The 13,274-nt window shown below is 35.1% G+C and overlaps 1 protein-coding gene across 3 annotated transcripts in view; it reads left to right on the top strand.

Moving 5' to 3' along the window:
- Positions 1-2,436: 2,436 nt before the first annotated feature.
- The window catches only part of LOC131425365 (ras-related protein Ral-a), a 66,919-nt gene continuing 56,081 nt past the window's right edge, over positions 2,437-13,274 (top strand). For 2 of the 3 annotated variants that reach the window (XM_058587204.1, XM_058587202.1), the window contains exon 1: positions 2,437-2,684. The gene's annotated coding sequence lies outside the window, so the exon portion shown is untranslated. Of the gene's footprint in view, positions 2,685-2,747; positions 2,765-13,274 lie in introns of those variants that run through there. The other variant, XM_058587203.1, reaches the window with a different exon arrangement.

Below are 13,274 nucleotides of genomic sequence, written 5' to 3'. Positions count from 1 at the left end.
ATTTCCAACTAAAATAATAGAAAAATATATGTCATAAAATTTCAAAGTTTTGATTTGTTTTTTTTTTTTTGCAAAATTTTCCCAATAATTGAAATTCTCTGTATTTGTACCAAATTTCTTGAGATTCTTTGAACGGATATATGATTTTGATCATCAATACATTGTTTCTGGTAATGATTCCAATACTCTGAATCAAAAAAATGTACATGTCATCGCTTTAATTTTTGAGTTATATACAAACATGTGAAAAAAATGAAAAATTCATATATATTTATAAATCCATCGATTGTTTAATGTTTTCTTTTGATTGTGCAGGAATGGTAGTTGAGCGAAAATTGTAGCTGGTATTACTAGCAATCGAATGATGTATAAAAATATATAGGTCATCGCTTTGAATTTCGAGATATTTACGATCATTGTAAAAAGTCTCATCTTTTCTTAGGTCATCTATCTACAGTTTTTATTATAACTTTGGGTAGACGACCCTATTTTTAGTTTTTTTCAGTGCGTTTTATTTGTGGAAGTAGTACCTTTCCAATGGTGAACAAATTTTGAAGATCGGTTGACTAACAACAAAGTTATGACTCGGTAAAGTTGAAGTATTCAATATTTTCTATGCGACGTTTATGCCAAAGGAAAGAAAATTGGAAAGTAGATAGGGCATATTAGGCGCGTGAAAAAAACTTGGAACGGGATAAATTAAATTTTCATTGGTTTTCCTTTGTCAATCGTCTGCTACAAAGTTTTGGAATCAATCTACGAACTTCACAAAATTCGAGGGTGAAAAATTTATTCAGATTCGTTGAAAAACAGCTGAGCTATGACAGCTTAAAGTTACCGTTCCAACTTTTTTTGAGGCTTGGTATTTGGAGTGTTAAATAATAGCAGACCCTGTCAGCTTGAAGCGAAATCAATCTTCAGTGAAGCAACGCCATCTCGCGGCATCACATTCAACATATAATGTCAATTGTATGGGTGCGCAGTGCTGCTATTTTGGCGTGCACGAATGTGACATTTCTCTTCTCTACTTCTATGTACGAGATTCAATGCATACTCGCCTGAGGGCGCCATGGTCTCAAAAAAGGATGTTGCCAATGATTTGTTCGGAAGAGCTGGATATCTTGTTAATATGATGTCTTTGATTATAGTGTCTCGTGTTCTGCTCGACAACAAATTCTCGGTGCGTATAAGCAAGTGACAGTTTCTCTTTAATCACTCTCTCTTTCGATTATTGTGATGTGATTAAAAAGATTTTCTTTGATATCACTATTCTGTTTGAAAGTCGAATGTTTCGGGTATCATTTCATGCAAAGAGTTGGGTGATAAACGTGGAAACCATTTGGTAATTAATAGAAGAGAGAGTAAACAAAGAGAAACTGTCATTTGCTTATACGCCCTTTTGAAAAATTAACCGAGAATTGTCTTGGTACACTGGGCAGAGCTGCCGAATGAAAATTTGAGTTTCAAAATAAAGAACCTGTTTATCATCGGTGATACATAAACTTCATAAAAAATCTGTGAAAATGTTGGTGTAAATATCTCGATAGTCTGTATTTCTTTTTCTAAAGTATAAAACATCTGTGACAGAATCTATTGTAGTATTGAAGTATTGAAAAAGTTTGAAAAATCTGTGAATATGGTAACCCTGCGATTGGGTGGGATCAAAGACATTATATTAACAAGATATCCAGCTCTCACATTTCCCGAACAAATCTTTGGCAACATCCTTTTATGCGACCATGGCGCTGTCAGGCGAGTCCGCATCGAATCACGTACATAGAAGTAGGGGAGAGAAATGTCAAATTCGTACGCGCCAAAATAGCAGCACTGCGCACCCATACAATTGACATGACATGTTGAATGAGACGCCGTGCGATGGTGTTGCTGAACTGAAGATTGAGATCGCTCCAAGCCGACAGGGTCTGGTGGGATCAACCCATGAAGCAAAACGAATACATGTGCAACGTCAAACGAAATCATTAATTTTCTATTTGCTTTCCATATCTGGTTTATGACCAAGGATGCCAGGTTTGCAGATTTGTCGGTAAATTAAGAGGTTGCAGAATTTGATTGATTTACACTGAGTTTCTTAGACTTGAGGCTTAGGAAATTTCGTTCATATTATTCTGAGTAATTGCAACAAATTTTCTCATTTTGTTTGTTTAGCCTATATCAGTTTCAGAATTCCTGCTTCTGATATTTATTTTTTTTAGATATACCTATGAGTCTCTCTATTTCTTCTCAATCTAACAAATGGATTGCGATAACCAGGGATAACGCTTTCGCAGATATTTGAATAAGATTGCATATATCAGTAGTCATCATAGACATTTGTTGAATAGCCAAAGAAATCCTCTACTTCCTGAGCGCAAACTTAGGTGTATGTTATCATGAATATGGCTTGGCATCCCTGGTATCGTGTATGCTTTCAGTTCCATCATCCGTTTTTTCAACAGTTCAACGTTGTCCGTCGTTGAAGTTGTTTTGTGCGTTTATGTTGCAGAATTCGAAACGGTTACGGATCTGCGATCGTGTTCTACTACCGTGAGACTGGTGGTGTTGGAAAATAAGGTGCCTGTGGCTGTATCGTAGTGAAATTTGTATAGTTCATAAGCAGAATAGTCATAATTCTTGCGTACGTGAAGAACAGTTCAACGATAGTGGTTCCTGAAGCAGAAAAAAATGTAAGTGTAGACGCGTCTAACGAAAAGTGCAGAGCGGAGAGTGGATGAAACAAGAAATATGTGGAATCTGCCTCTACAGTGTATGTCCGCAATGTCAATTATTGGCTGTTGTAGAAATAGAATTATTGATTTTGTGTTATACCGTAAACGTGATCTGATGCCGCAGTAAGTCTTGTCTGCTGTATCGAAAAAATTGACCTCCGCAGAAAGCAAGCGATCTGTCATTTATCTCGCAATGGATTCGACGCAAAAGTAACAAACGTCATGAATGAGAAAGCGGTATATGGGTATGCTACAAGGCATCCTCCAGACAACGCCTCTTGTGGGGTAGTCAGGCTAAAAACTAGCTGTCAACATCTCCGGCGATAATCCTGCAGATGTGGCTGTGGTTAAAATGTTTCTTTCCAAACAATTCCATTTAAGTATTTCGTTGTCTTATCTTCCGTTATTCATTTTTTTTGGAAAATTAGACACAATTATTCGATCATTCCCTCTTATTAGCGTTAGTTTCAGCAGTAAAGGTAAGTGAAAGCTGTGACGATTTTTTTTGTCTGTTGGGCAGCGTTATTTCATTTGTGTATGTTGATAACTTATGTGATTATTCCTATGACAACAGTTTCGTTGATGTTTCCCCTAATTTATATTAAACAACATGTTCGAAGATCTACTTTCTCTTTTTAGTCTGTATGTTAGATTTGAGTTTATCCCTCAGTAAAACTATTATTTCATATATTGTACACTGTTTTCCTTTTAGTCCGAAAACTTATATTTGCGTTTCTTTCTATACCACAATTATCTCATCATTAATCAATTTATGAATGACTAATGTCTATTTCCATTTGCATTGCGTTCAGTTGTTCGATTTGTTTGGGTTATGATTATGGCTCTGTGTGTTTATTATTATTTTACATTAGTTATTGCAATTGTATTTTGTTTATCATCATCTATGACTCATCCCATCTGAAGTTATGTTGACTAATTGTCTTAAATTATGTCAATTTGAGCAACATAAATGATCTAGATGCATCAACAAATGCAGAAAAGGGAAAGCAATGAAACATCAAGAAAATAAAGGAATTCAGATCGCCCGTAGCAGTTGCTTCCACCCGACTCGCAGTGGAATGAATTCATGAACAAACGACTAGGGCAATTGAATACAATGCATTGTTTCTGCGGCTACCAGCGAACGCAACCAAAACAGAGTACAAGTCAAAATGAGTTCAAGTCAAAGGTAGCGCAGCTAGTGAACTCGCGGTGAAATTGATTCTGGAAATCGCGCACCCAATCAACTAGTCAAGATAGAGGGTGTAACCTGTTACCATTTTCATAAGCGAGAGTGTTTAGCAGTGACGAGGGTATACATTCATTCCGCTGTTAGTACATATAATAAATGACGAAGCAATGCACGCTTTTTAAAATTAGAAGCACGCACATGCATTTGTTGTATCAATACTATGTATAATATTGATACTGGGAATTGTTCAAGTATAAATGGGAAAGTCAGCGATTGCAAAACTAAAATAAAAAAAACTCGAAAACAACGTTTCACGCAGGCACAAAAACTGCTTTATTCCACAAATATGAGAAATACGTGAGCATATTTAGGATACGCATATGCGTAGACAATCGAACTTGTTTAAACACACGTACCTGTGCAAAGTATGATCGTAGTAAAGCGATTTAAAAGTACTCGTAACTTTTACCATATCCAAAAACGAAACACGTGAGACGAACTGAATGTCAGCTAACAAATATCAAATATCAGTTTAATCTTTATTTCTAATGTTTTGGAAAACTACGATTTTCGGGTCAGCTATCACTCAGAATCCAAGTGTGGCTCGAAACTCCCTACTTTCTCTGGTGTTGAAAACTACTTCATGACTGGATCGCATTAAAAGATTAGCAGTTCTTTCGACGAGGTGTTTGTGATTGGGTAGGAGAAAAAATGCGTAGCTTCCCAAGACAAATATTTTGAATAAGATGTCATGAATTTTTTATTCACAATCAACATATATCTCCAATAAAAAAAAAGCCCGCATTTTTAACTGGCACACCTGGTGACTCGGGGTTTGCAACAATTGAAAATCACAAAAACATGAATATAAATAAAAATTCTCGTTTTTTTGGTTCTTTATTGAAATTCGATCAATCTCGTAAATTGATATTTGCGATTCATTGCTGAAACTGTTCATGTTCAAAGTATGGGTTATTTACAATAACGTGAAGCAAACACGATCGTTGAGTCAAAAATTTCAACCGTCTCAAAATACATCATTCATTAAAGATCAGTTTTGAGATTCTAGCTCTGAATCAAATTATCAATTATCAGTCGTCAGCTAATTAAAAAAGTACTCAGTACGTTGGAAAAAGTACCCAGGCCCGATGAGTCGCAGAGGTGTTCATTTCCATCATGACAACGCTCGACCACTTACATATCTGGTCATTCGTCAATTGTTGAAGTTGAATTGCGAACTGAACTTTTATAAGTAGACAGAGAGAGAGAGAGAGAGAGAGAAACAGCGTGGTTGTTAGTTATCATATGTCGGTGGAAAGTTTGTTTGTTTATATGATAAAGAGTCACAGTACGGAACCGAAACTCGTTGTGCAACTTTGACGATTTAATCTAACTTTTCTGTCAGCTGGAAACCGAACGTATTTAATTTGCAGCAATCAGTCATTCTGTAGAGTGGTATCAATTGATTCGTTGCCTTGGTACAAAGGTAATATCTTATCAATGAATTATTCAGGAAATTAATTACTCAATTATAAAATTATCGACTTCGAAGGATAATTATGGATTTTTTTACGATAAACCTTTCTGACACATATATACTAGAAATGTTTCATTTTTCATTTAGATCGCCCAACAGTTTCCTTGGCTACACCACTGACTAAATATCAATTCAATCGCACCAAGAATAGCAGCGATATTTCTCAATGTACCGTAAGGTAACCCAAATGAATAAAAAAAATGAACGGAACCCCATTGTAGTTTTAGCCTATACAGTCACCATATCACATACCGCGGTGACCCGTGGTCGTGTTTTTTGACGAATGAAGCATGCGAATGAGTCATTCGTTATCTGACTGCTCAATCACAATGTGTTCGGAGGTCGGGGTGCTGCCTGCATTCTTCGTCTCCATCCGGCGACGACTGAGTAATGGAGTAATTAAAACGACCCCTCACTACCGCAATCTTCTTCGAAGCCTTCTACGTAACCCGCCGTAGCAGTATGACGCCCGATCGCCACTGGGTGACGGCGATAAACCTGCCACGATGAGGCTTGATTCGTGCAAAGGAAGAGGATACAATCGTGTATTTTCTACTGTTCACTGCACCGAAGGTCACATGCGCTCGGTAGAATTTCGCGCTATTAGCTTTGAACAAACCCAAACTGACCGGAATAAGTGGTAATTTATTGAATTTGATGAAGCCATAATAAGATCTATGAGTACGAGATACCTAACAAACAAACAAAACTGTATATGTAAAATGTGACTGTTTATATTGAAAGAGTTTTCAAATATAAGAATAATTGTGAGCTGAAAATAGAGGAGAAGCAAATCTGAGGAGCAAATTAAAGTTCGATTTTTAATATTGACTGAGTAATACTATTTCTTATTCAACTTCCACATGAAAAGAACCCTTCGTGGCACAACCTTTCATTTAATCAGTAATCATAAGGTAAGAATCGAAACCTTAAGGTGAAATGTAGCGGAATGCGAAAATCGCGTTTTTGATCAATTATTCAAAAACTAGACCGATTTTCGAAAAACCAAAAACACTTAAGTTTTCGAAATCAAATTTATCATAACTAAGTATTCTTAGAATTTTGAAATTTTGCTTTGCCGAGCCGTAATTGGTTTTTGAAATGTATAAACGGTTACTGTTCCGTTCCACGGGGATGATTTTAAAACTGAAAAGTAGTGTTTGTAGCAAAATTTAACAAAGAATCTGAAAACGCAACTCAAAATTATAAATTTTTAGCTAAAACAACCGAAATTTGAAAAAGTTTACATAAACTTTTCCGCATCTTTTTTATTTGCTTGCGATGGGCACGGTGGCATTATATCGTGAGCAAAAATTACATATAAAATTATCACACGAATTTAAGCAGTATTGGGTTTTGTGTTGAAATTAAAACGAATACAATACAATAGAATATAATGACATGGGTATTGTAAGAAATTGTTTATTTTCTAAGTAACTGCCATTTATAATGCTAATAATGTCCAATTCTGATGAGTTCAATACATTGATGTTGCTGAAGCAATTAAACCTGGCTGTGTGATATCGTATAACATTTATTATTTTAGATTGTTATAGCAAAACTATAACTTCATCATTGACAAGCTACTGAATGAAATACAATCCAAGTATTATCGTGATACAAACAATATGATAAACATTGATAAACAACAGTCATATACATGGTTAGCAAGTTGGACAATACATATACATATAACCTCATGTTAGTCATTCAAATTTACTCATGATTTATAGCTCTAGTGTAAGAGTAATCACTAACAATAACGATTGAATTAGCATATATTCATAGTGTGAAGGATTCAAAAATCCATTACGTCCAGTCTTATTTACAAGCCAAAATAACGAGAGGTAATCCCACTGCGCTCAATCATTGAAAAAAGTTCTTCTTTCTATGTGTCCGTTTTTCTTGATATGCTTTGTGCGACGGTTCGTTCAACTGAAGCGGATAAAATTTTGCGCGCATTTTATGACGCTACATTTCACCTTAATCTATCTAGTCGCATTTCGGTATTTTTGTAATATTTGTCCTGCGGAATAGATGAGAGGTACTTATAGACTAATACAAACAGCGAATCGATTCAATTTAAGAATGCATCGATTTTTGTCGGAGTCTCTGCATCCTTCCAAGGGTTTTTTTTCCTTCTGGAACACCAGATTGACCAAAATGATACTGCATAAAACATGGCTGATCTGAATATTTGCTTATAAAATAATAGTTTGTTGTTAACACAGAGCTTAGAATTTATCTCCGTAAAAAGTTGTGACTATATAATATATTTATTACACTTCGTCTGTACTCCATCCATGTAAGCTTTGAAAGTGAGATTTTTATCATACGTTCAACATAAATACTTCACTTATTCAGGCCATCTAACGTTTTTATGACGAAATGATTATTATTTGGATCGGGTAAGAAAGCTCTAGGCTTCTGAGGAAAGATAATTAATAATTTAAACCTAAATAATACCTTCAATTGAATAAGTTTAAATCATTTTGATCAATAAGTTTGAAACTGAAAGTCGCACTTTTTTGCCTTTCTCATATAGAAAGCCTATGCAATCACTGTGAAACCCCACTTTTTAACCGAGGCCCGGAGGTCTTGTAGTCTCATAGTTTACTATTGAGTTTCATTTGTATCCGACTTCCGGTTCTGGAGTTATAGGGTAATAAGTGAAAATTATGTATAAAATATGCACTCGATTTTCTCAGAAATGGCTTGACCGATTTTCACAAACTGAGATTCTAATGAAAGGTCTTAAATTTATTAAAAAATTTCTAGAACATTTCGTCCGGATCCGACTTTTGGTTTTGGAACACAAGTACAAATCACATAAAACAGACTGATAATTTATCATTATTTTTATCATTGTTAATAGACGGTCTATCAAACTAATTTCGGCTGTCCTGGTTCTCGATTCTCGAAGCATCTAAAATAGTGTTTAAATACTCCTGAAACTCAGACTATTTTCTCAAAAATGGTTTGGCCGATTTTCATGAACTTATGTTCAATTAGAAGGTGTTATAATCCCGAAAAAGTTCCTGATTTTCATCTGGATCCGACTCCCGGTTCCGACACTACTAGGTTAAGCGTTAAAAATTTTATACCGCTACTTAAAGCGACGAAGCAAAAGAGGGAAAAATTCTTTTCAATTTGGTTAAAAACTGTTCCAATTTGTTTGTAGATCATATTTGTTTCTGGTGATACGAACCAACTTCGGCTATTCCGGTCCTCAAAATTAGGTTCCGGAAGTATTGGAAATAGTAGTAAAAACTGCAAAAATGATTTATCTTACTTTTCTTCTATAGGGTGTTTTGATTCGTAGATATTTCTAGATTACATTTGAACAAACTTCCCTGTTTCTATTCAATGAAGAGTTTATTTTAGAACCACTGATGTCCTGTGTGTGCCTATTAAGCTCGTATGCTGCGCTTTTCAAACCAGACTCATGAGCGTGTGCTATTTGTGTAGTACTCCTACTGATAAGAAACAAGAAAAGAGCGGACACTGTGTGCTTAAAAATTATATTATATTATTGAATAAAAAAAGAACGGACACACAAGTCAGCACAAGAGCCAGCACATGAGACAGTTCACGAGCTAGCCCCCCATTCCAGCTCATGAGCCAGCAGATGAGCCAGCACACTAGTTGAATCGCGAGCTGGTTCTACGAAGTACACGACTCTCGATCTAGTAGCAACACGCACACGAGCGTGTGCTTCAGACTTCGCGTATGTTTTTTGAAAAAGCACAGCACACGGGCTGTATGAGAACTGGCTCGTGTGTTGGGCCATCACTATTTAGAACTCCACAGTAGTATTTATGATGGTATGAGTAATATGAGAAAGGCATATTCGCACCACTAGGTAGATTAAAACACATTTTTCTGTTATATCTCTGTGCCAAACACTGTCGAAGAGCAACTTCAGTGGATAAACCAGAAGTTTTTTTTTTTGCTTTTATCATTTTCGTTACTCTAACTAATTGATGAATATTGGAATGCTCAAGACGAAATCCGAACTGATTCGGCGAAAAAAATGAATTTCTAATTGATATGAAGAGATCATTCTTACTAGGAATTTTTTTCAAGCACTAATAGAATAAAGTATACTAAGTGATCGATTACTGGTTTTTTTTCTGCTAGGTTTTCATCGGGTGTGAGAATAGTAATTATATTATCGTTTTTTTCCATCTGGGGTCCACTAGGAAATTGATAGTACCTATTATCTTTCTGCGGACAGTACCAGCCTAGATGCCGTGTGGATACTTTAACCAAGAATAGATCCACTGGATTCCTGCTTCCATGTCGTAAAAAACGACAATTACAGAAGTGTCTTTTTCTCTTCAGTTCTCAAATTTTTTCAACGTTTTACATCTGATTATTCTGTATTACTAAATTATCTCTTCATTAAACTTCATTCAACTTATCTATTTCTGGCTAGGTTTTGAGAAAAGCTTTATTTGGTATTTTTTCTTTCATGTTATTGCTTGTCTTTCACGATTATAAATTGAATGATAAATATCAACTATTGCGAAGATCCGTTAATATTACAATGTTAATAACAGAGATAACATAGATACTTGTTTGTTTGATAAATTAATATTGTTTTCTTGGTAGCCGGCTGCCCAGATCAACACAAAAAAAAAATAACCATTTTTCGCGGTAAACAATAAAATGGAAATAAAAAACAATCAAGAAATGCGCATGAAATCTGTTAAATATGTTGACCTTTGTTCGGTGATTTAAAATGATTTGATATAATTTATAGAATATGTCACTACAATGAATCAACTGTTTTGCATAGATCCTATTCCCTCGCTAACTTTCGAGCAGGTAATTCTATTTAGAAAAAAAAAAAATTCGTTATGCGATATTATTTCAAATTCACTCGGGAAGTCTGTGAGTTTAGTAGTGCATCCGAGCATCATGAAACCGGAACATACTGAGTCGCGCGCGAATACTACCATTACTGAAACTTATGCTAACAAATATCCTTCTCCCATGACACCTGTGGAGTGCGCAGTAGTATATACATACAGCCTCTAGTAACAACGAGTGATGGATTAACATCCCTTCCCATTCCTTAGACGATATATGCTCGGGCCTGGCCAGCGACGGTACTGATAAATGTATTATGTAGTTTTAGAAGATGTACATTGAAGGTTGATTTGCCAATTCCAGGTCTAGATATTCCCTGTACAATTTCAGCTAATCCCGATCAGTAACAGAGTATCAACCAGGGGTGGTCGCTCAAGCTTAGCGATTGATTGAATTTTGTTATAATTTATCTCAGTATTGGCATTTTCCGACTATACTTGTGCTGAAATATGATCATATATTTATAAGACATCGTTCATATATTTATAAGACATCGTTCAGTTTTAATAACTCTGTTCACTCTCAAACTGCTAAGCAGTTCTTGAGCTTTTCCGTCGTTTGAAAGAAGTGTTTGATTTCCTTCTTTGAGAGCTGAATCTGATACTTCATAAAAAGCTTAAAAAATTTCCAGAAAGGTTCAAAGTATGGTTTAATTTATTCAATTTCTTTAGCGAATTTAAGTTTCGCAAAAGTGTTGATTTTACCAATTTGTCAACAGTTGAACAGATTATCGTTGGTAGATAGATTCCCAGCTTCAATTATGTAATGGTATAAATGATCTTTTGCTGTATCGAACTCAACAGATTTTCCAGAACAATTTCATGGTTCACATTATTTTCAATGTCAGATCTGTATTCATTCAACTAGCTCTATGACCAGTGTTGAGAAAAAATCAAAGTTTCGAAAATCGCAACTGAAATTTTTCGAAAAATAAAAAAAAACAAAAAAAAACATCGATTAGAAATCTAACTGAAGAAAAGTTCACTAGCGATTTTTTTGCAAACGCGATTCTCACTGAAACTTATCTCACAAATTAACAAATCAGTCGTGAAAAATTCACTAGCGAACATTCTTATCGATGATATTTTAAAAACAAGTTCGCACATTGAATATATTTGATATGATTCTCGAACAGAAGTTCTTGGGAAATGAATTTTCATAACCGTTATATCTCAACCCTTTTCATAACCGTTATATCTCAACCCTTTCTGAAAATGTTCAGTACGCGAAGTGTGGTTGATAAGTGGATCAATAGTGGTGATGTATTTGAAATTTATTCGGCAATACCATAGTGGTGGCGGAGTAATATCATCAGTAGATTAATCACAAAGCATGTTAGGCAGCTGATTAATAAACATTAGCTAATTTAGCTAGAATATCGCACGCTAAAGTAACAGAAGCGTAGGTTATCGCCACGCCAATTCAAATACAGCATTCAAACGCTGCGCCTTCTGGGTGTTCTAAGATGTGATTCAGTTTCGAATTTATTCAGTTAAGTCTTTTAAATAAAGATATAATAATTAAAACTTGCACGAATCACTTGGATGTTGAAGTGGCAATTGAACATCGAAATATCATTTGAGACTCTTCTCCCTTTCGATTATCTCTTAAGCGATATTTCTGTGGGTGAAAAGAGTTACGTGAATGCTTGTTCCACAAATGAAAATCTTGGAAGTGACGGTTGAATATAGAACTAATTCGATTAATAATTCCTTTATTTTTAATTCTTGGTGTAATTGTAAAGTGATCTGATTCAAATTTTGCATGAGTAATCAGTTCATTGCGAATGTGACTTCGATCAGTTAGGGTCAGATCGATTGTAAATGGGTTTCTCACAGAAGAGATACACGTTGGGATATTTGGAAATAAAACTGGAAAATAACCAGCAAAGAGTTGATGATGAAGTAATTTTCCATTCCGGCATGTTTAGCATTCAGATCTCCGTTTGTGAAAAAAAGAGATCGATATCTTTTGAGTTTTTACAAATGGCCTTTAAAAAATTGGTTCACCAGTGCATAGAATCGCAAACTTTCGATAGTTTTTGTATTTAAAAAACGTGATTAGTCCACCTAGCAGTGAGATGATACCTTTTTTTTTATCAATACGCATGTGTTTTTGCATGGATATTCTAAAAACTAAAGTTCTCATGACATTATTTTAATTATCGTCGTTTTAAACGGCAAATTGAGATTTTAATCACTCATTACCCTGTAATGCCGAAACTGCAAAACATATCGAATTTCAATCTTAGCGTGCGACAATCGATTGAACATTCCATGAGATGTCGAAGTAAGCTCCACTTTAGAGTTTTTCGTCATTATTTATGGTACTTCCAGAGCCGGTATTCAGGAATTAGCATAGCCCAAAATGATTCGAATGGCCATAAATTATTACGCCAAACAATTTACATGAAATTTATAAACTCATCATCTGTAATTCCAGAATCGGATAAAATTCACCAATTTTGTATGGGACCTTAAGTCCTGTAATATTTGATTTTGAAGTTCGATTTGGTCTTTTTTGAGAAAATGATTGAGCTTTGAGAATCGATTCGATACTGGAACCGGAATTCTAAAATCGGTGTAGCCGAAATCAGTTAAATTCACCTGAGCAGTGTGTAGACATCTTTGAGAAATTGTAGTGCGAATTAAAATTTGGGGGTACATTACGAATCCAAAAACGAATACCGCTCAAACTGAAATAAATTTAATCGACTATCCAAATCTGCAAACCCGATAAACCTGATTAATTTATGTGAAATGGACATTTTTATACTAATCACCCTGCATTTTCTAAACCAGAAGTCGGATCTGACTAAAAAGTAAGAGGTTTCACATATCATCCTGTGGTTCCGCAATCAGAAGTCGGATCCAAACGTAATTCAGGAACCTTGTTTGGGAGTATACGACTTTTCATATGAATCTGAGTTTGTAGAAAACGGTTT

Source organism: Malaya genurostris, chromosome 1 (genome assembly GCF_030247185.1).
Source record: "Malaya genurostris strain Urasoe2022 chromosome 1, Malgen_1.1, whole genome shotgun sequence".
Classification (NCBI taxonomy): Eukaryota; Metazoa; Arthropoda; class Insecta; order Diptera; family Culicidae; genus Malaya; species Malaya genurostris.
Note: the sequence above shows the minus strand (reverse complement) of the source record. Positions and strands in the feature narration are given on the sequence as shown.